The following is a 23507-nucleotide window of genomic DNA, read 5'->3' as shown; positions in this document are numbered from 1 at the left end:
CCCACAAACCAATAAGGAGTGGATATCACCAATACCTTTTTAAAAAATTCTTATTTAAATTCCAGTTAGTTAACATACAGTGTACTGTTAATTTCAGGTCTACAATTTAGTGATTCCACACGTTCAAAAAACACTCGGTGCTCATCACAGCAAGTACGCCCTTTCAATCCCCATCAATATTCTTGAGCAGAAAGCAAGTCAGGTATGTGTGTACAGGCGTGTGTTTACTCCCACCAGACACTCAGACCAAATATCACCTCCGCTCCCAGCCAGTAAGTTTCTTGTCTGCCTCTTAGTTCTTTGGTTCTTCTGTAGAAACACAAGACTTTCTGTTAAACTGACTTCTTTATTTGGGGTAAACTGTTATATACCAAGAGCATCAAGATGGAAACCTGTATCTCCATATCTCATCTTTACATCTGATGGTGGTACACTTTACCGAGCTCGTAATTCCTCCTATTCCACACATCTCCAGTGGACTCTGTAATTTCTAGCTCGTAATTTAAAGCTACCTGTAATACCTCATCATCACTGTCTACCTGGCACTGTCGTCCTTGGAACTTGCCTCCCACCCCATCTGACTTGATGTACACATTTCTTCGGGCACTTGTCACATCCTGTGCTCTATTACAGTTAAGATCAGCTGTGTGCATTCCCCTTCTCTGGTAAGACAGGAACCCTGTTACCTGTGGGGAGTAGGTTTGTGTGTGCTTCTGTCTCTGGATCTTCCATTGCATCCGACACAATAGGACTTGGTATGGGTTAGTCACTCAGGGAATGTCTGCTGAACAAATGAAGGCAATTAGGGGGAAAAAAATTAAACCCTCAACAGTCTTTAAAACAATCCAGTGAATAGATTTACCAGAACTGTGAGGCCGTAGTTATTTTGACATTTTTACCTCCCACTTGCTGTTCTAAATAAAAGCAAAATAAAACCATAGGTTCTTCAAATGTCAAAAATGAATTCAGTGATATAAAGTACAATGGGTCACACTGACTACTTTTGATTAACTTTCTGCTACTGAGAAGACATGTGTACATGACTCTGCTTTTCTCAGAGGAGCAGTGCCTTTGTTCTGTTCTGAATTCGTGGGGAAAAAGAGGAGTTGTTGATAAAACAAAGATCTTGACTTTGTCTCAAATGGGAGACAAAGAAGGCATTATGGAGATTAGGAAACAAAATATCTGGATTCTTGTACATGCGCTGCCTCTGTCTAGCTGTGTGTCCTCCCACCCGTCCCTTTCTGGGCCTTAGTCTCCCCCGATGTCACATGAGGGAGCTGAAGTAGTTAATTGCCAGCGCTTCCATCCCGCCTGGAATTCTAGGCTGGGGTTGAGGAGTAATTCCTTCCGATGACATATGGCCCAACCTTCAGCTCTTAATTGGCCCGCCATCATGATCACAAGTACCTGATTATTCACACACTTTTGAATATATGAATTGCATAAAGCTGTTCAGTGATGGTGAAAATTGAGTCCTAAATATTCTATCAGATGCATATGTAATGTAACCTATTCAGGATCTCATTAGGGTGTAAAATGATATGTGAAATATGCACCAAGCGAGAAAGACTTAGAACATTATGATAACGGAGTAATACAATTTGATTTTTATGAGTTAAGGATGATGGTATAATAAGAGCTTCAGTTCTATGAAGCCTGGAGCTGCAATGTGTAGAGTTGTGTCTAGTAGGGAAAAGCCATGAGAATGTGTTGTTTTCATTCTTGTATGCCTATGTTCACAGAATCAACTATTTCACTCAGACCTGGGAAACAAAGCCGCTTATTAGCCTCTTTGTTCGAGTCATTCTGACTCGTCACCCACACCGTTCATATTTATGTTCATGCATATTGCATTATTCTTTTGCCATGCTGGTGCCATAAAGAGAAATATTTGTGCTTTGAAAAGGTACCCAGAATCCCCCAATTTCTCATCAGAAAAAATTAAAACCACTTACCTCACATAAACTCACTTCAGAAAATGTGAATGCAACACTGTTGCCCAAACCACTTTCTCCTTTGAATGCCAGCTGTCCACACCGCAGCTCTACTGACCTTCTACTTCCAGCGCCTGAGACCTATACCACCTCCCAGGCTGCTGGGGCTGGTGTGGGTGTTCATCTGGCCGAACAAAACGGGCTCGTGTTCTCACTCTGCTATCTGCGACCTGGATTCTCCATCTACCACTCAGCAGCTCTGTGAATGCTGGAGAGATGTTTCATTTCTCTAAGATCCTAATTTTCTCATCAGTAAGAGAGGAACGGTTATGGGGCACCTGGGTGGCTCAGTCGGTTAAGCGACCAACTCTTGGTTTCGGCTCAGGTCATGATCTCACAGTTCGTGAGTTCAAGCCCTGCATCAGGCTCCACAGCTGGCAGTGTGGAGCCTGCTTGAGATTCTCTCTCTGCCTCTGCCCCACTTGGCGCTATCTCTGTCTCTCTCAAAATAAATAAATAAATTTAAAAAAAGGGGAAAGAATAGTTATATTTATGTTATGACATGGCTAGACTTATGAGAGAGAATGCATAGATGGCATTCAACCCCGGGACTGGCCCTTACTAGGTATGGGTTTACTTCCCTTCTTGTGGATAGCTGGGGGTCTCTTTCTTTACCTGATTTTTCTCTGTGCTATGCCAGCCCCAGAGGGTCTTCTACTGCATTGTTAAGGAGAGGAAAACGGCCTGCAGTCATCTTTCCAGATCCTTTCCAGTTCAGTGATGCCTCAAATCACTACCAGCAATCTCTGCTGCACTCTGATGTCCATTTCCTTGTGTGTTTCTTAGGCTTTCATAATCTCCTATGAATGGAGCTTGGGATCTGGAGGACCTGGCTTCCAGGCCTAACTCTCAGAATATCCTACGACTTGACCCATGCCAAATGATTTCCTTCTACTTATGTATGTTTGTATGTATGTATGTATGTTAAGTTTATTTGTTTATTTTGAGAGATAGAGAATGAACAAGCAGAGGAGGGGCAGAGAGAGAGGGAGAGGGGAAAATCCCAAGCAGGCTCCATGCTGTTAGCACAGAGCCCGATGTAGGGCTTGAACCCATGAACCATGAGATCATAACCTGAGCCGAAACCAAGAGTCAGGCCCTTAATGGACTGAGCCACCCAGGCCCCCCAAAACCTTCCTCTATATTTAAATGATAGTCCTAACCCTTAAGTCTCTCCAGAATTGCATCGATTGATGTCATTGATTTCTGCCTCGGTTTATTGGATACTCAGTATCGAGGACATCCATTTCTGTTTTCTTCCTTTTATGTGATTCAATGTTTGTACATTCCCATTGTTACTCCTGAAGTAGTAACCAGGTAACATTTCTGAGCCTGGCTGATCTAGAGGCCCTTCAAGGGCTGAGCTTCCTTCTTGATAATGGCAATTCAGTACTTTCACTTAATATCTTAACATTTGCAAAGTTCCTTCATTTATTCATTAGCATTGAACTCTCACAAAAGTTCCTGGAGATGGGGATTCTTAGGTACATTTTAGAGATGAGGAAACAGGCTGAGAGATGAAATGATTTGCTCCAGAGTCCTATAGCAGGTGCAGCATACCCTAGATTTCAAACAGCATCCTTCTTCTGGTCTAACGCCCTGGCCTTTCTTCTGAATGTAAATGGGACTCCCAGCCTGAGTTAGAAAGTCTGTGTGCTCATTAGTACCTAAGCGAATCTGTCTTTCCATGCAGAAGAATGAGATGAGACTTGGGAGCATTTTCTTCAGCCTACAAGATCTGCATTTGTGTCCCTTTCTAATATATTCCTAACCTTAAATTCCTTCTTAAGCTCCAAGAACATTTTACTCAGTGTAGAAATTCACTGTTGTCATTGGCTTCTTCAGAGCTTAGCCGTGCACGTTTCTTCATTGTGATTGGCAGGAGAGGTCCACTCAGTCCCTGAATGTACATTTTCTTGGACATGGTCTCAGGAATCAATCGCTATAAAAGAAAGTGCACTTGTTGTAAAAAGCACCCGTGATTTTTTTTCCCTTCCTTTGAATGCAATGCCATCTACCTTTACTAATCCACTGAGCTTCTCTGTACATGTCCCCGTCACTCAAAAATGTAAGAGAACAGCATGGTGTAGATAGAGCGCTGGGCAAATTAGAAGAGCAGATTCCAAAGCCACCTCTTCCACTAGTTAAATATTTCACTTTGGAATATCACTTCACTTCTCTGAACATCTAGTTCATCTCTTGTTTTTTATTTTTATTTTTTTAATGTGTATTTATTTTTGAGAGAGAGGGAGAGACAGAGCGTGAGCAGGGGAGGGGCAGAGAGAGAGGGAGACACAGAATCCAAAGCAGGCTCCAGGCTCTGAGCTGTCATGACAGAGCCCGACGCGGGGCTCAAACTCACAAACCGCGAGATCATGACCTGAGCCGAAGTCGGACGCTTAACCGACTAAGCCCCCCAGGCGCCCCTAGTTCATCTCTTATGAAGGACCAAACTAGATCATTTCTAAGGTTCTTTTCAACTCCAGTGGTTGGTAAATTCTCCAGCATATTGGTCTCCTTCCTAGTTTATTGGAATACTATCGTTTATTCTTTTCATTTCGCAGGGAAATGCTTATTGCACGTAAAGTTAGGAGGCTTTACTTATTCCACACCTATTTATGGAGTACCGACTTTGCGCAATATAATGGAAGTGTAAGAGAAGTTTGGAGGAGGGAGACATCCAGAAGAGGAAACTGTGTATGAGTAATGATATGGCAGTTCGAAAGTACAAGTTTTGATGAGAATGGGGCATGGCTGAGAATTTATAAGGCATGGAGGTGAGCAGGTGGATATGAGGCTGTGTAGAAGAGCGGATCGGCCTGAGTTTGGAGGGTCTCCACAATGTGTATTGCACACGCATGCACACACATATATCCGTGCCCCTTTTCAGGGTGTCCTGACTCTTGCTCTTTTTACTTTAGCAAGCAGCTAACCCTGCTAAGATTACGTAGATTTATACATCTGAGGGGGAATCCCTTAAAAAAGACGGGGAACGTCAGGTGTACCAGAACCTTTGCTCCCATTAAGGGTATCATTTTGGGTGGTAAGAGTTAATCTCCCCTACTGGCTGTGACTTGCTGCAACACAAGGATTTTCATATATTCTTTCTTGAATTTCTAACACAGAGCTCATTTCCACCATGGTTGGTGCGCAGGAGTAAATGCTTGTTGCATTGAATTGCTGCCTAAATTCCTAGGAAGGAAGATGGTAGTTTTTCTCATACAGAATAACTAGGAGATTTTTTTTTTTTTTAATGAGCTACCAAAATAAAAAAAAAAACCGCAATGGAAAAATTGACAGCCTGGATCTGTAATCTAAGTGACCTGACAATTAAAAGAACTTATTACCGTGTTAGCCTGCCAGATGGATCTCCTTGAAATGCAGCGTGCGGTGCTTCTGAACACAATTCAAGTGCAGTCTTCCTTTTCTACCCGCTCCATGTTTGTTGCGTTTGGGAAAGAAGCAGTTTTATTTGAACTAAACCCACTCATCTCAAGTGTGTTTAATGACAGCAGGATGTGACAGATAAAATAAAATCCTACAGCCTCATTTGATGTTTGTTTTAATTCCAGACCTTAGCGAAAGGAGACAGGATGAAACAACATGGCTCAAATGGAGGAGTTTAAAATAAATTATCTATTGTCACAAACTTATCTATTTCTCTCCAAGGAAATTTAAGAGGGCAGATAATGTGAACAATAATGGTAGTTGTAGTTGAGATTTATAGAGTGCTTCCCACCTTATAGAGTGGATTTATGTCCATCTTATTCTACCCTCCCGGCAAGTCTGTGAGTTTGCATGGCCAGGAACTATTGTCTCAGCATTACACACAATGTTGAGTGAGTTGCCCCAAATTGTACTTCTAAAGTGGCAGAAAGGGGTCTCATTCTTGGTCCTATTGATTTTGAACCCAGTGATCCCTCCACTGATCAGTGCTGGCCCACCACTCCCACATGTGTGCAGTACGGTGGAGGCATCCTGCTCCTTAACTTTACCGAAACACATACATGTATGGAGTATGTGAATAAATACTCATCACAACATATTCCACCAATCAGGAGTATGTAGACTAGAACTTAAAGTGTTCTCTCAGTACGCACTCTTGTTTATTTCTGCTGCACACCCTTCACAGACTCCGTACTTTTTTCGTAATCAGTGTTTCAGTTTGTTATGCATCTTTCCAGTCTTTTAACAAGTACGTAAATACACCCAGCTATGGGTATGACTATATAGGTCACATTTATTTTAAACATAAGTGTTATGATATTAGCTTCAATTTACTTTTGATTCTAGATCTTTTCATGCCAGTAAATGGGGATTGCACATACTGTTTTTAACACCTAGCCCGTACTCCATAGTATGGGCGTACCATCATGTGCTTCTTCTACTGAAGGGCATTGAGGGTAGGCATCCCTTTATTGTAAATATTACGGTGGGTTTCCTCGCATGTGTATCTTTGCGTTTGTGGGAAGCTAGAATTAGGCATCCAAAACTGGAACTGCTTGGTTTTTTTTTTTTTGAGGTTTATCAAAAGTAAGTCTCAGCTCCCCCTGCCATGTTTTAGAATCCTCATATTAGCTCATGTTACCAACCTGTCCTTCCACTTAGTTGCTCGGGGATGTGTTGTTCAGACCAATGCAGACACTTCTTTCAACAGATACTTGTGGCCAGGAGAGTAAATGTTGGGAAGGTTATTTTCCATGGCTCTGTGGTTTGGATACAGGCCCTCACCATGGAGGAAGAATAAGGTATTCTTGTGACAGTTTTATTTACTTAAAACAGCCACACACTTCACTCAGCTAGAATAAGGTATTTAATACAGTAATAAAAAAAATCTACTGTAATTAAAAATGCGAATAGTGTAATGCACTAAAAAATACCTTTAGCTTATTCTTTGTTCAGAAACAAGGGTTTTGCATAATCAGGCTTGAAAGATATATGATTAAACCTTCTGTACTGACTATATGATCTCAAGGTCCAGAGAGTTAATTCTACCTCCCAAGCCTCCTGCCTCTTACAACCTTTCCTTGCTGTTTTGTATGGGAGGTAATCAAAAGGGGCTAAAATTTGAAAATGTGGCATGGAAGAGACGAGAACTAATCTGAATGGTTCACGTGGTTTTTACAAGATTGAAAGCAGACATGAAAAATAAACTGTCACTCCCTTTATTCCATTTTCCTTTTCATTGTGTTAAAAGACCTTATTATTTTTTTCTTTTTGTTTCTTTTTATTTTTAATATTTTTTTAAGTTTATTTATTTTTGAGAAAGAAAGCATGTAAAAGCTGATGGGGGCAGGGGCAGGGAGAGAGAGAAAGAGAGTGAGACAGAGATGGAATCCCAAACAGCCTCCACACTCTCAGCACAGAGCCCACCGTGGGACTCAAACTCATGAACTTGGTAAGAGCATGACCTGAGCTGAAACTAAGAGATGCTCAACCAACTGAGCCACCCAGGCACCCCAGGCTTGGTTATGTTTTTTAAACCATGATATTCCAGTATGGTTAGAATCATGTTTGTCTAAGTTCTTTTAAAATAAAGAAATAGCTCCTCGGGTCTGTTGTAGTGAGGTTCTTTCAGGTTGCAGGAAGCCAAGAAGTGCTCAGAGTTAGTTGCCTCAGTTGACTTTAGATTATGAAAATTTATGGTAAGGATACAAAGAGAAGGAAGGAAGTCCAACCACCATGTCCACACCCAGACAACCCAGCCACATGGAAAGTGAGAATATCGCTGAGGACATAACAATAACTGATTTTGTCATCCCCTCAAAAGTAGGCCCCCCCGTGTTTCCTTATCCACTGGGTCTCCATTCCTAGGGCTTAGGGCTTAGATTCTCTCAGGTTTTCTTTCTCTTTCCAGTTGCTGCTCCTGGGTAGCGTCCTTCTGGACAGGACACTGTGATTTTCGCTCCCTGACGTCCTCTCCTTCCTCGGAGCTTCTTCATGCTACTCTGTGTATCTCTGGTTTCCCGTCCAGTCCACTTCTGCTACCAGCCTGCTGCGCCTTGCCTTCAGATGTTCCAAACAATAAGGCCCCTTAATTGTAGCTGATTCTTCTCCAATAAAAACTGGGAAGGAGTTCTTCCTCCAGCACATCTCCTGTTGCTGGTTTTGGTTCAGTCTCTCATCCAATTAACTGTGGCCAGAATTCAGAATTACCTGTTACAGAGCTGTGGGAAATGTATTTCTTTTAAACAGACAGACACCCTTTTGAAGCTGTTACCTCAAACAGAGCTGTGGACGTGGTAGAGACACAACCTTTTATGTACCTTTTATGTAAGAGTGTGTACCAACCCAGAGCTACCAAAAAGAGACAAACAAAAACCATTGCCACTGACTGCAAGATAAAGGTCAGCAGAAAGGCTGGGTGAGCATTCATTGTTGTGACTTCAAGGGACACAGCAAACAGTCCCCCTCCTCTTGACCCATGTTCAAGAAGCCATTGACAAACAGCCGAGTCAGGCGGATGGAGACCAAACTGTCAGTCCGGGGGCTGATAAAAGTGCCTTGGGTGACTGTGTAGGTTTTAGGTCAAGAGAAATTACTACATAGGTTTGCCCTCCTGACAGTGGTCAGCACTGGCCACCTGCAAGCCTCTCCTGAGGTGGGACTGCCCTAGCCACAAACAATTTGGAGTCTGGAAAAGCAGAGAAAAGCATGCTCTTGTGTAGGCAACGATTCTGAATGGATGTTGGAAAGGAGCTGAACCATACGTGCCCTATTTCTGTCCTCAAAGTCGGCAATCAGTTAAGTCACTGGGCTGACTCCTCAGAAAGCTTCTCATCAGGAGAGGAATGTGTGAGGGACGAACAGCTTTATGAATATTTCTCCATGGAAGATCCCTCCCCATGGAAAACTTTAGAGCAGGGGAAGAACATCTCCCTTGCATTTAATGATAGTAGTATTCAAGGTGTTGATATGTGGGCCTAGCCTCCAGCCTGTTATAACCAAATAAGCTTCAGGGACTAGATAAAGGACTAGATAAAGGTGATGTTTTGTAAAGGCGAAGAGACTCCAGATGGCCAAAAGCAAATGACTAAAAGGAGGACACATTCTGTGCAAATGCAAGTGAGGTGACATGTGCAGGTGAGGTCTGGGATGCAGCTGTCTGGGGGGATCTTAGAGTAGACATGAACGGTCAGTGGGATTGCAAGGGAGGAGTGGTCATGAAGTCAGGGCCAACTGAATATGGGAGATAGGATTTCTCCCCCAAGGTTTCCAAGTTCACAAATTCTTTAAGGTAGGGCTATGTTCTTCTCCTTTTTCTAGTGCCTCATCCTTGGCTCTAGATCCATGTTCCGCTGATACTTAGTTTCCACTATACTTTCAAAAGAATAACAATTCTATACCACTGTTGGGTAGCACCCTCGCCAGGCTTATGTTCACTGAAAGACAGTGTGGGCCACGTGATTACTCCTAGTGTTCACATATAAACAAAAGCTCGTGTGGGCTTGCCTCCAATGTTGGTATCACAGCACAACCTTGTTCCTTTATCTCCAATAAGATGCGCCTACTTTGACAGATTTTCAGGTGATTTTGTAAAATCATTTTGGCCAATCCAGGCGTTAGGAGGAATGCTTTCTGATGTGCAGTCTTTGTGAAATTTAGTTGGCGTCTAACATGGAAAATTTCCCATAAGATCACGATGAATAAAGGAAATCACCATCATCAGTAAAGATTTATATTTCAAGTAATGTTCACACCGTAATGACTCTTTAAGGTATATAAGGACACTTTTTTTGTACTTGCCTTTTTTACAGGTTATAAAGCTAACAGCCAAAGAGGTTTGGTTAAAATTCATAAAGTAAAATCCTCGCAGGAGAAACTGGCTTCCTGGACACTTCTACATTGCTTGTACCATAACATCAAATGTCAGGTTCCTCACAGGTGGCCCTCCGTACACAAACGAACCTATGCGTATAGGGCAAGTAAGCTCCTGCCCAAGTAAACATTCCTTCAAAACACCAACATCCCATAGGATGAAATAGCAATACGCACAAATGCATCATACTGTACAAATATCTGATAAACAGAATTAATACAGCAATGTGCCCATTAGAAAGCAATTATGGGATATTATTAGAGCCTTGATAACTTTTAAAAGGTTTTATTCTATTTCTGTTCATTCAAAGCTAGTATTTCTAATAGCTCTCTTAAAATCCTGAATAGTATTTTTATTTGTTCATAAATATGTTGTCAAGTGTATATTGTGTCTTAAGGGTTGGGGAGAAAGAATTCGAGGAATCAAATAGAAATAAAAATGTATTGCTGGAAAACATATGGAAGTTCCTTTACTCACAAACTTCCAAACTTTTGCAGATATGGACAAAGCTGTTGGCCAGAGTATGCAAGTCATTTCTACCTGCTACTAAAAGGTGGTGTGGGCGGGAGATTATATACCAAGGCCCAGGGTTTAGAGACAAAGCAATTATGGAGTAGTTCTTAACCTGTATGTGAGAATGGGAGCTTTTGTAATGTAGTTAATAGAACTTTCCATATGATGCAAAAGGATTAATAAGATTTAACTTTATATTCTTGGTGACTTCTCCACTAGCCAAGATCTCTGATGAAGAACAATTAGAAAATTATAGAATTGTGTTTCTTTTCACTCTTCCCTTACATGATTATAAGGGGCTTATGTCTTGATTGCTTCTGCTAATAATAAGTATGTTAGAATCTCATGGGAGTTTTGGAATATCACGTATCTTGATTTTCACATGGAGGAGCAGGACACACAAACAACTTTTCTGTGCTTTGAGTCGTTTTATATGTAAAAGAATATTGTTTTGAAAATGAACCTTGATGGTGATGGTGCCTTTTGAATCTGGGTCATATTTCATATGTTAGCTTTAATAGCTATTCAGTGATCAGATTTTGGTGATATCACAGTCACATCTCTGAAAGTATTGTCTGTGTTTTGGCTTCCTTCCTATTGCCATACATACCACATTCCTGGGTTTTTCTGCTTGGCTCAAAAAGTCATGCTCTCTCTTTATGTAAATTACACCAAGATTGCCACTAATCATATTCGGGAAGCTAACGATAATATATGCTTGAGTTATGGAGTTTTTTTAATATCATGCCGTGAGATACGATGCCAAATCAGGTCTCTTTTTGCTTTTAATTAGTCAGCAACATTTATTTAATGCCTACTAAGCTCCGAGCAAGGAGAGTGGGGAGTGGAGAAGGGCAGAAAGTAGATCTAAACACAAATAGACTATCATCTCCAGAATAGCTTTCAGTGTCTTTATGAATACAGAAAACAGATAAACGAAAGGATTAAGAAAACTTAAAAGCAAAATCTAAATGAGTGCAAATTGGTCTGGTAAAAACTGAGTTATATAAATGCAAAGAGGATGCAAATTAGGGAAACTGGAAGTTCAGTGTCTAAAACTGCTCTCTTTCTACTTTTATTTTCATAATACTTCGCCATGAGAATTGTTAGAAGTCACAGCACCATCCACTTCAGGGAGGAGAATTTCCTGGTTCAGTTGTACCGTTTAGAGAAGTGAACCCAATGCTTGGTACTTTCTGGAGAGTTGAAGCTGCAGTTTTCTGAGTCCCTGTTCATCTTTCCTCGTTATCATTAAAACTCCTGTAACCTTGCATATGTCGCTTCACCTCTCTGTGCCTCAGTTTCCACATCTGTAACACAAAGATGGTAATAGGGCCTATCTCATAGGTTGGTTAGAGGAGTATTAAATGTGTAAAACTGTATTCTAGTCTTTGAAGCACCTTTGCCCCCCATTAATTTCTTTGAGATTGATTAACTGGCACCAACTATTTCTGTCTTGGTGGTAAAAACATAATAGTGAATCTTATGGACAAAGGCATCATACTGCATGTGTAAAGTGCTTATTAGAACAGAGCCTGGCATACAATAGGTCTTGTAGAGTGATACTTTTATCATTGTCTGAATACCATATTTGTGGCTTATAGTGGCCCCTAATCTTAGAGATGTGTGCAGTATGAGACAGATATACTTAGAATTACTGGTCTTTGGTCAGGTAAATAGGGCCTGGAAGAGTTACCGGTGACTTCACAACTGGTAAACAACAGATCTAGGTTATAAACTCAGGCTGTTTTATGTATTCTTCATCCATCACATCCGAGTCTTACTATGTTGTGTGAACTTTGAGTACTAGGGTTGAGGGATAACCAAGGCCGGGGAGCTTCTTTCTCTGGCTGAACTGAAATGCCCGAAGAGAAGCTAGGGGAATGTAAGACATAAAGAGTAAGTCAGTAAGCAAAGTCAGGGAGTGAAATAGAATAAAAGGGGCAGATGCGGGGTATATGGAATAATGTTTGCTGGGAGGATCAGGTAATGCTTCTCAGAGGAGCTGACTTCTGAAATGACACCTCAGCATGAAACTGAGACCTCTCTCCTGCAGAACAATGAAGAAGCAGGAAGGAGCTTGAATCTTTAAAGAACTAGAGTGAGCCAAGGTGGGCCATGGGAATAGATGCCTTCAGTCCTATGACAGGAGATAGATACTTGTGATTTTAGGCTTCAGATTGCCTATGCTGAGTTTTGTCTCTGAGGAGCAAAGAATCCGGGTGTTCTTTACCATACCTTTATAAGCTTGTGCTTTGGGGGTACTTTAGGGACGTTCTTGCATTCTGAAGAGAGAGAAGTGAGCACACGGCATGTTTTCTTTTCTACATGAGTATGCTGAAGAACGGAGATATGAAATGATTTTTCCTAGTAAGTTTTCCAATTATCCTACAGTTCTACTGATAGCTAGTTGAGTCACATACTTACTCCTAGATGTCAATTTTGGAGGGTTTTTAAAGGCTTAAAATCTTCCAAGTGGAAATTTCCAATACTATGAATCCTTAAGTTGTAACTCTTCATAGTCTATGGATTTGTTCCATAAAAGAAATCATTAGTGATTATTTTTCTACTTCTGTGGTTCTTTAGTATTGCCTCTCGTGGTATCAGCCACTTAGAAATATCAATTCTCTCTTGAAATAGCCCATCAAATGATGACTCATGTCAAGCCAAGAGTTTATTTATGCCTCTTTTCATGATTAGCAACACCTGTTTAATCTAATCACACACATATATATGTATACACACACACACACACACACACACACACACACACACACACACACACTGGTAATCTATTTATGTCCAAATTTATTTCCAACTTTTATTTCCAGTATTTGGTGCCTGCATAGTTCATACTCATAACTCTAAATCTGGCTTCAGCTATGACATAAATCTTTCTAAGTCAGACACCTTTAATGACATTAATTTAGGTGGAGGTAGTCTTTGGGGATCCTATCTGCATAATCATGCATAATTTACTTTTTTACTGAACCCAACTTTTTTTATTTATAAAATGTGGAAGTTGAAATAAATGAATTTTCCAGCTCTGTGATTTATAATGTCACTATCAATTTATCTACTGAGGAGCGTCATCAAAATTGGTCATTGGTAGAAAGTGTTCAGTGGCTCAGTATCTGGCAAAACATTTCACTTCTATGAAATTTCAGCAGATATAATTGAGCATCTTGTGTGTACCAGGCTCCATAATAAGAATGCAAGCATGTAAGACCTTTTTCCAGCAACCGGGAGGTGAACTTGGTAACTCAGAATTTTCTTATAACAGTTTTTTTTTTTAAGATAGAGTTCACTTACCATATAATTCACAGACTGAAATTATTTCTGAAGGAGATAATCAGTACATTCACTCAACAAATATGTATTGAGTATCTGCCATACACCAAAGACTCTCTAGGTGCTGGAGTTAGGGACTAACAACAGTTATATAAAACCTAGCCTCTCACAGAATGTCCCTAAATAGACAATTGTCCATATGATGTTAGAGACTGATATCCAGGATCAGCAAAGGGTACTCTGGAAGCACATGGGGCAGATAATGAAAACCTGGTCTTGGTGGACCTTGGGAGGTTTCTGAGAGGTGGTCATCTCCAAACAGAGGTCTGAGAAACCTGTGGGAGTTTGCTAGGTTGATGGCACAGGGAAAGCAAACGCAGGGGGCTTCTGGAAGAGGAAAGAGAGAGAGGTAAAACCTAGGTAAACCACAAGAGCTTGGTAAGGTTACAGCATGGGGGGAAGTGTGGGAAGGACAGTTTCTGCTGGCCCTGAAGGGGAGAGAGAGTGTTGATGTGTGCTTACATGGAGCTGTGTATGTCTTACTATGAGGTCACAGAGAAGGGTGAGGCCAGGAAGAGGATGTGACGTTTGAGTTAGGTCACAAAGGCTTTCTAGGAGTTTTTGAAACAGACTACAGGTAGTCCAGACAAAAGGAACTATAATTGCAACAATAAATGTGTGTAAAAGAATGGTGTTTGCAGCTTGGTAAGGAACTGGATGTACTTGGAGAATGAAGTATGTGGAACAGAGAAAGAATATAGTACAAAGAATACATTGGTGAGGATCGGCAGGACAGCTTGGATTCTGTGCAATGCCATGAATTTGTACATTGGGCTCTTTATTGTGCTGGCAGCTGGGGCTGTTAGGGATAGCAGTTTGGGAGAAGACTGGAGCACTGAAGGTTTCGGAGAAGAAATTAGAAGTGTGCTCTAGAAAGAGAATTCTGGATATCCTTCTATTGGAGGAGCCCTGGTTTGTGAATGAAACTCAGAGGTAAGTCACAGGATTATTTAGGATAGTGCTTAACTAGCTAGTATTTTATAGGAGTTCTACCTGTCAATTACCCCTTGTACCAGAGAAGGATCATTTTCAATATTAAGAAATTAAAATTAAGTAAAACACATGGGATGATAACCAGTAGACATTGAAAACTTACTATGTTACTATTTGATTCTCCTCACCACTCAGTGAGGTGACCTATTATTTCTCTCCATTTTACAGATGAGATTGTGTCCCAGAGAGATATAACTTGCTAAACTAGCAAGGTGCAGAGATGGCATTTTAGCCAATATGGTCTAGCTCCCAATCTGAACATTTGAATTGATGACCTAATAACCAATCAAAAATACCAATAGTAGTTGCGTTTGTGAAGTTTGGGCAGAGGGTTTTGTTTTGTTTTGTTGCAACTCAATGATTCCTTGATTTTGTGACCATTACCCAATCTAATTTTAGGAAGTTTCTTTCACTCCAAAGAGAAATTGCGTACCTATTTGTAGTCAATCTCTGTGCTTACTTCCAACCCTATGGTAACCCCAAATGGACTTTGGTGGTAATGTCTTTAAATGACTAGGACTTCAGTTTAGTGATGGTTTGTTTTGAATAATAGCTCTATGATAGTCTGATTCACTAATCTAGGTGTGTAAAAGTTTGAACTTCTAGTTTTGAATAACTGCATGCAATTAGTGTAATCTAGTCATAATTTGGGGCAGAGAAGGGTACAATTGCCAGTTCCTGTGTCAGTCACTGGTCATGCGCACAGAAGTAAGACACCCACAGACCATACCCTTGAATTCTGTGTCTTTCAGGGAGACAGACATATGGTCAGATTCTTGAATGACAGTGAAAAATGGAATTCTTCTAGAAATCCTGGTGCATTTATTGAAAGACGTGTGTTAAACTTCTTTCTGCTGGAAGCCATTGGATTGTTTGTAAAAATCTAGTATGTATGAAGCATTTGGAATGCTTAGCATTTTGAGAATAAAATCCACATCAATTTAAAATATAATAAAACTCCCCACCCAGAATAGAGTAGTAATTGCCAGGCATAGAAGAGCCCAGCTGTGGAGTGACTTAGAGGATAGTTGGTCTCAGGCAGAGATTACCAGATAGGACACTGGTACACAAGTAATGGTAATTCCCGAATTACTGTACCTATTTGGTAGCACATGCATCTAAACTGGCTTAAAATAAAAATTGCAAATGCACCAGATTTGATCAATCTTAGTATTTCTTTCTCTTATTCTCCCAGTCCCAAGTTAAAAATAAAACCCGCCTGCCTCATTTTCCTGTGTGTTCGTTAGTAGGATTAACTAGAGTTCTCAACAGGAAAGCAATCGATGTAGTAGACGACATTGTATAGTGGGTGAGAGCCCGGTAGAGATAATTATACAGTCACTCCCACTATATTACCCTTCAAAGAAACTGAGCCTAATATTCTCCTAAGCAATTTAACCAACTTCTAAAAAAAAATCTATAAGATATTATTTAGAGAACGAAATAGCTACTGTATATAATCAGGAGGGAGAATTATAGCAAATTATAATACTCATTTGATAAGTGTATAAAGAGCTACGCTCAAAGCTCTGCATTGTACCTCCTAAGTAATTGTTCAGTTGTGCTAACTGTCCTTAAAATAGGAGAAGAGATAAAGAACTGTTAAAAAAAAAAAGCAACTGTTATAGTTGTTCAGTAAGGTTTTCCCCTCTGGCCATAGATTGAGTCTAATTCCATGCTCCATGAGAATCAAGCATACATTTGGTCTTCATATTTAATAGTGATGATATCTTTGCGTTTCCAAAGATAATGTCCATGCAGAAACACAGACACCAGTAAAACTATATGTGTTGAAAATGTGTTTGAAGAGCTTATCCCATGTAGGTTTGTGTGCATATGGATGTTGTATGTCTGAGTTCACTGCACATATATGCCAGTATTTTCAAAAGATAGGCCTGTCTGCAGATCCTACCAATAATTATTTCAAGATAACTTAAAGGAGGCCCAGACATCTGCTAAGTTGTCTATTTATATCGAAAGGAGTTGGCAGCAATACAAGGGTCAATTTCCCTTTGGTTTGCTTTAAACAAAATAAGAAGCCCAATATGTAAACTTTAAGAGACTTAAATCTTTGAACACTTTCCTTTGAGTTTGTAATTCTTGTGCCCCCACTTTCATCAAACAAAAAAAAAAAACTAATCTAATTGCTGTTATGAGAAGCCTGACCCCATATTTGCTGAAAGCAGTTGTTTTAAAGGTGTCAGCTACCTTCGATGGAAAACCTTAGATCCTCCTCTCACTACCTATGTGTCCTTCAGCAAGCAGCGATCTCCAGAAGGACCTCAGTTTCTGATGTCAAAATGGTTATAATCATACAGAGCCTACCTCATGCTGTTGTTACGAAGTATAACTACACTACGTGTGGGTAGTAAAGCACTGTGCCTCTAACATGCTTATCGCTCATCAACTTAAGTCCCATATTCATGCACATCTTGAACATTTCTAACAAAGTGCTGTTACTGAGATAGCAATTATGGCATCATTGACATTGTCACACATGCACATGGGCACTTACTTGGAAGAAAATCCTGGAGACCAGTGTCTTTGGTCATTGTTCTTGTTGGCTGAGAGATGACGGCATTATGGAAACAAACAAACAGACAGACATGGAACTCCCATTGTCTTCAGTTGAAAAGTGATTGAAACAGTTAAACTGAATAGGAAGAAGCTTTAGGAATGCTTCCAATTTGTTTCACTTATATTTTTCATTGTGTATAAGTGGTGGATGACACAGAATAAAAGACGTAATATGTATAAATAATTTTAAGACATTTCTTTAAGCATACGATAAAAATTCTAAGTAATAATAAAACACTGTGTCATCATTTCTGTAGTAGTGGGTTGTTTGTTGGTTGGTTTCAGCTGCTGCAGTAACTGATGGTACATTTTATGACCAGTGGCATCTTTTTTGATGGCATATCATAGTAAGTACTCGGTAAATGTTAGTAGTTCTAATTAGTGTTTGGGTTAAGGTTAATGTGGTAGGTACGTTGTTGACGTTAAGAGCCCTAAAGTCTTTGAATTGGAGGAGTGTGTGTGTAAGGAACACCTTGGGTTGACCAGAAGTCTCAAGCCCCTGACTTGTAGCTATATCAGCATGACTGCCTCAGTCCGTTTGGTGAGGATTGCACTGGTTGGGCTGAAATTCACGTCTGCCCGATGCATCCATGCTGCACTCTTCTTTTGATTACGAGAGTTAAATGTGAATAATAGAAGTCAAAGTGTTTTGCAAACCAAAGTAAGAGGTATCAGGTAAGGTAGTCCAAGCCGTGGCGGCAAATACTCCGAAATCCCAATGCTTAAAACAAAGGTTCGTTTCTTGTGCTACTTGTTCATAGTGGGTCAGAAGGGCTTCCTTGCAGGATGAAGGAATGGGCACCATGGGCTAGGAATGCACTAGCATTGCTGGCCCCCACCCCAGAGTAAAAGAGCTCTGAGGATCTTGACCTGGCAAATGCATGCCCTGGCCTGTAAGTCACACAAGTGGACTTCCATTCACAGCTCATTAGCCGCAATGATTCATATGGTTCCACTTAGCTATAAGGGTGCCAGGCAGCAGAGAGCAGGACCAATTCAGAGAGCAGCATTGATGTCTATCGCATCAGGAATAAGAATAATGGTTAACAGTCAATGATTGTGTCCTATATACCAGGCGCTGTTGTAAGTACTTGACATATGTAGAGTCCTTTAGCCCCTCATGAAGGTAGGCAAGCTCGTGATCTCCATGGTACAGGTGAGAAACCCAGGCACAAAGAGGTAGACTACTAACCCATGGAGAAGAGGCAGAACAGGGATTCTGCATCTGTCGCATTGATATGTGTATCAAACTATAATGGACTTGAATGTGTTTTTTTAACTGGGAAGTTTAAAAGGAAGATACAAATACAGTTGAAAATTTTTCTGCTCTAAAAAACACAGGCGTCGACTAGGTGATCTCTAAGACTCCCTAAAATTTCACCTGGATCAGCCTAACATGACCCGTCACACAAGTGACTTCTATGTTTCATTTACAGCCTCATCTTCAGAAGCCAGAGGCCCTAACCTGGACAGCACACTTTCCTAGTAGCTCAAGACAGGAGCATTGTCTCCATCGATGGGCTGCCTGGGTTTCTGGGAACACACCCCCCTTTGACTTCTTCGAACTTTCTATTTGGGGAATTCAAACATATGTAAACGTCAAAGATTATAGTGAACCCAGTATCCCAAAGTATTAGGTGATTTAGCTTCATAAGTTAATCTGGCCTCCTATCCAGCAGACCTCTGAGCGCAGACTGGGTTCTGTGGGTTTGTGGAACGAAGAATGGGGTTCAAGAAACAGAAAGCCAGTGGCCAGCTACCAGCAGCTGGGTGCTGGGAGGCTCTGACAGGACATGTGGAGGACAGGGTTGAAGAGATCAACGTAAGAGAGGACATCACTAATCAATACTTTAGACAAGTTTTCAAGCAGAGGATAAATGATGTGACAGTATTTAATCATCCCTGGGACACTCTTGCAAGGTAAGGGTGGGGGGGAAGGAGAGATTTGTTGTTAATGCATTATTGTAAAATGATTGCCTTTCTCCCTTGCTAAAACTATAATCTTGCCTGCCACTCGGGTGGTTGATAGAGAAGGCTGGACATCCGAGGTCTGTCAGGAGACAGGATAGCTCTGCGCTCTGGGCCCTTCCATCAGGCCGAGAAACCACTAAACTGGAAAGCCTGCTGCCTTCTGGACCCTGGACCTTCCACGTCAGCAACATCCGGAAGGGCCCCAGGTCATTGAACCTCCCTGTCTTCTTTTGGAAAGACGTGGATATGAACCGTCTGAGTGCCTCACAAACCTAGTATAGCATTTAATTAACAAATGTTCCTCAAATGCTTTGAGCTCCCCGTTCAGATACATGTGACTGAAATGTAAAGTACCTTTCACTGCCTTATTTATTGCTCCGGCGAACACGCTATATGTTGGCACCGTTTATCTTCATTTTAATTTTATCTCCAACAAATATAGGCATTAATTTAAATCACATACAGAACATAACAGTTTTTATAGAGGCAAACTTATTCCAGGGTGCTGCATTTTAATATCGCGCTTTGCCATCTTTTCTCACTTGATTCAAGAATAGTATCTCTTCCTGCCTCAGCATTTAATCTTAGGACAACAGAAACTTTTGTGTGTGTGTGTGCGTGCGCGCATGTTCTTGCTCTCAAACTTCATCTTTCTCACCGCTTTGCTGTTTGCTGCCTGGAAGTTGTTTTGCGAGTGTGGGCACAGGCTCCTATGAGGGGTTTCTTCTTGGTCAGCTGAATTTCTCCTTGCGGGGGGAGCTGGGGGCAGGGAGGTGGGGGGAGGGGGACAGATGACCCAACGTGATGGGTTTTCCGGCTGAAGATAATTCTTGCTCTTCACCTTTCAAATCCCTCTTCTAATAGTACTAGATCTCGCGAAGTTTATCCACCCCCCCCCACGCACCCTGAAATTCGTACATTCAAAAACCTTTTTATAGTGCTCATTTTTGTTGCTGGTCTTGTTTTTCACTCAAAAGGAAAATTCCCCCTTTTTCTTCATAAACTGTTACTTTTGCAGCGGCTGAGTCTTTCCCCCGAGGGGAAACATGCTAAATGGGCCTGCTGTATTTATGGCTAGGAAACATTCCAGTTAGCTGTTACACCCTGAGCAACGATGATTTCCCGATCCTTAATTTGTGGCCTGAAAAGCTGTGTCCCTCCTCAATTAAGACTCGCCGAATTGCCTCTGACAAGGCAGCCCATTCCCAGAAGTCAGGCCCGTGGGGGCAGTAATAACATGACCACAAGCACAAGGCAACCTGATTTTATAAGCCATTTCGGGCTCTCTTCACAAGCTTTCAGGGTACTGTCCCTACACATGTGTAAGCCAACCAACCAACAAACATAAAAGTTAGTTGCCTAGTTTTCCGGGCTTCTGGACTATCTAGGTTTAGGGGTACTTGAAATATCCCCTCCCCCCCCCCTTTTTTTAAAGATTTAGTCAGGGTTTAAAATGTACCATTTACTGTTTAAATTACCTGTTTCATCCTTATAACAAACTTTGGAGGCAGATACCATCATGATGCTCTTTTCACAGAAGAAGAAACGAGGCCCAGAGAAGTGAAATGTGTTTTTCCGAAATCATACAGCTAAGACGTGGCAGGGCTGGGGTTTCGAACGTAGCCCACTTTAACCAATTTGCTTTGGATATAGTCCTCTTTAGCTGGGATTCTTGACCTCTTGTTTGATGCCGACTTTTCCCAAACCCTTAATCTTTGTGCTGCGAGGTGGATTTTATCTGTGGCAAGAACACAGTTACCCTGGAAACCCACTAGCTATAATGGCAATCCAATTATAGCACCATCGCTCCGGTTTTATTAAATTAGCGTTGCTGATGATGGGGACTTCTTGACTGAAGGATGCTGAGAAATGGTTGCTCATCATTTCTTGCCTGTGAGGACCACTTGGGGGTCATTCTCTTCTACTCCACTGGACCAAACCACACCAAACGAAATGGGTTATTTGGTTTATGGACTGGATTTGGAGGATAACCTGGGATTACCTTTGTGGACCGCTGGCTTTCAAGCCGTGGCTGGAGATGCGTGGAAGTGCATGGAAAGAAGCCTGACTGAATTCTGCCTGCCCTCTGAATAGCCGTCCCGAGCCCCACAACAGTCTGTTGATGAGGGCCCTGATCTGAACAGTTGAGGCTCCTGGTCGCTGTTGCAGTGTTTTGTTGTTGTTGTTGTTGTTGTTGTTGTTGTTGTTGTTGTTTATTCTGCTTTAGGCCATTAATTTATCCCCAGCGTGGTTCAGAAAAAGTCACAGCCCTTTGATATTTTTTGGCTTTTACAGACTTCTGATGGACCAATGATTTGCTTTGGTTCAAACCAATTGGTAAGCTTCCTTTAAATATACAGAATCTAAATAGAATTGAACGAGCATAGGCACTGCTCAGTCCAAAGGCACCAGCTTAGAGGAAATGACATTTTTCATCTTAGTTGTTAGCTCACTCCCTGCAATGGTAGCTGGTAGGCTGATACAATGTTGCCTTAGTTCCTTCCACATGGAAAAGCACAGAAGACATGACTTGCTCCTTTGCAAGACTCTTCAGTGATGATGACTTTTGAGTAAGGCTCCTACCTTGCTGTCCAGTGTCCTTTTCTTTGTGTGGTAGTGCCTTTAAGGTCCATCTTCTCTATCTCAGATAACAAAACAGGTTAAAAACACTGAATCTGAACACTTGGAGTCCTAAAGTCAGAGCTATTTTTGTCTGGAAAAAAAAAAAACTATTGTAGGCATATCCTGTCTAGAGTGATAGGAGTCAGGGAGGGGAGGGGGCTGCGTCTTACTGTGTACCCCTGAAGAGGTGATATTTCCATCAGAATCTCTGTCACCAGTGAGCAGATTTCCAGAAGCGGAAATTCAAAATGATCAAGAGAATCACACGTCTTCACAGAACATTATAGATTCTGTGTTAGCTTTGCCACCTGTAAAATAATCTGTTTTAAGACATTCACTGAAGTTCTTTCTAGCCCACCACTTACTGGTTTGGCGACCTTGACCAGTGTAGTTGGTATCTTTGAGCCTCATTTCCCATAAGAAACATGGAACAGTAATATTGGGTGAAAATATTGAGTTGTGCAGAAATAAGTGAGAACCTTTTTATCAACTGCAAAGTGGTCCGTCCTCTCATTGTAAGGTACACTCATCCAGCTCTCTCTCTCTCCTTCTCCTCTCTCTCTATGCCAGTACTTTCTAGTTGTGTAAACTTAATCTGAAAATATCTGTGATATTCCTTATGTATAATTGTGGTGTCTTAGATTTAAAAATTCTACTTCAGTTTTTATTTCTTTGATAGTTGCAATTTTTTGTGTGCAGTTTTCTCTGTGTGAAGTAGGAAACAACACCATCCACATCTATTATATATTTTTCATAATTAGATACAAATCTATATATTTTCTGAATTGACTCACATTTTCATATACATATAAGTACATAGGCATGTTTTTTTAACGTGGATTTATTTTGAGGGAGAGAGAGAGAGAGCGGGGGCGGGGGGCAGAGGGAAACGGAGACAGAAAATCTCAAGCAGACTCTGTACTGCCAGCACAGAGCCCAAGGCAGGGCTCGAACTCACAAACCGTGAGATCATGACCTGAGCCAAAGTTGAACGCTCAACCGACTGAGCCACCCAGGCGCCCCCACTTGCATATTTTAAAACATTTAAAGGGATTCTACACTAACAGTTATTTTGGGGGTTATGCGAGATAATACTTCTTTCTTATACTTCTGTCTATATTAAACTTTCTATAATGAGCCTACTTTTGCTCGCATGTGTAAGTCATTTATATAAATATTTTATAACCATATATAATGTAAATATTTTTATAAATTTGTGTAAATATTTGTATGTATGTATATATGTATACACATGTACAATAGTTTTGCAGCATGAAGCACCTTTTATCGGTACATGTGTATAAGGACAAATTTAAAAACAATAAACTTTTCCCTCCCTCTTTCCTCCCTTCCTGTCTCCTTCCTTCTCTTCCTTCCTTCCTTTCTTTCTCCCTCCCTTTCTCTTCTCTTCTCTTCTCTTCTCTTCTCTTCTCTTCTCTTCTCTTCTCTTCTCTTCTCTTCCCTTCCCTTCCCTTCCCTTCCCCTCCCCTCCCCTCCTCTCCCCTCCCTCTCCTCTCCTCTCCTCTCCTCTCCTCTCCTCTCCTCTCCTCTCCTCTCCTCTGTTTTCTTCCCTCTCTCCTTCTCTCTCTATTCCTCCCTCCCTATCTCTTTCTTTTGTCATTGCCCAGCGTCTTTCATAATAGAAATGGAAACAATATTCCTCT

At 41.1% G+C, this 23507-nt stretch overlaps 1 protein-coding gene across 7 annotated transcripts in view; it reads left to right on the top strand.

Annotated features, from left to right (window-relative positions):
• The window catches only part of LPP (LIM domain containing preferred translocation partner in lipoma), a 677239-nt gene that overhangs the window by 365354 nt on the left and 288378 nt on the right, over positions 1–23507 (top strand). The window contains exon 1 of one of the 7 annotated variants that reach the window (XM_053903547.1): positions 14240–14613. The exons of the other annotated variants lie outside the window; for them this stretch is intronic. The gene's annotated coding sequence lies outside the window, so the exon portion shown is untranslated. Of the gene's footprint in view, positions 1–14239; positions 14614–23507 lie in introns of those variants that run through there. 7 annotated transcript variants of the gene reach the window in all.

This window comes from Panthera pardus, unplaced genomic scaffold (assembly GCF_024362965.1).
Source record: "Panthera pardus isolate Hobbes unplaced genomic scaffold, ASM2436296v1 HiC_scaffold_16, whole genome shotgun sequence".
Lineage (NCBI taxonomy): Eukaryota > Metazoa > Chordata > Mammalia > Carnivora > Felidae > Panthera > Panthera pardus.
This window is presented reverse-complemented; position numbering and strand designations above follow the sequence as displayed.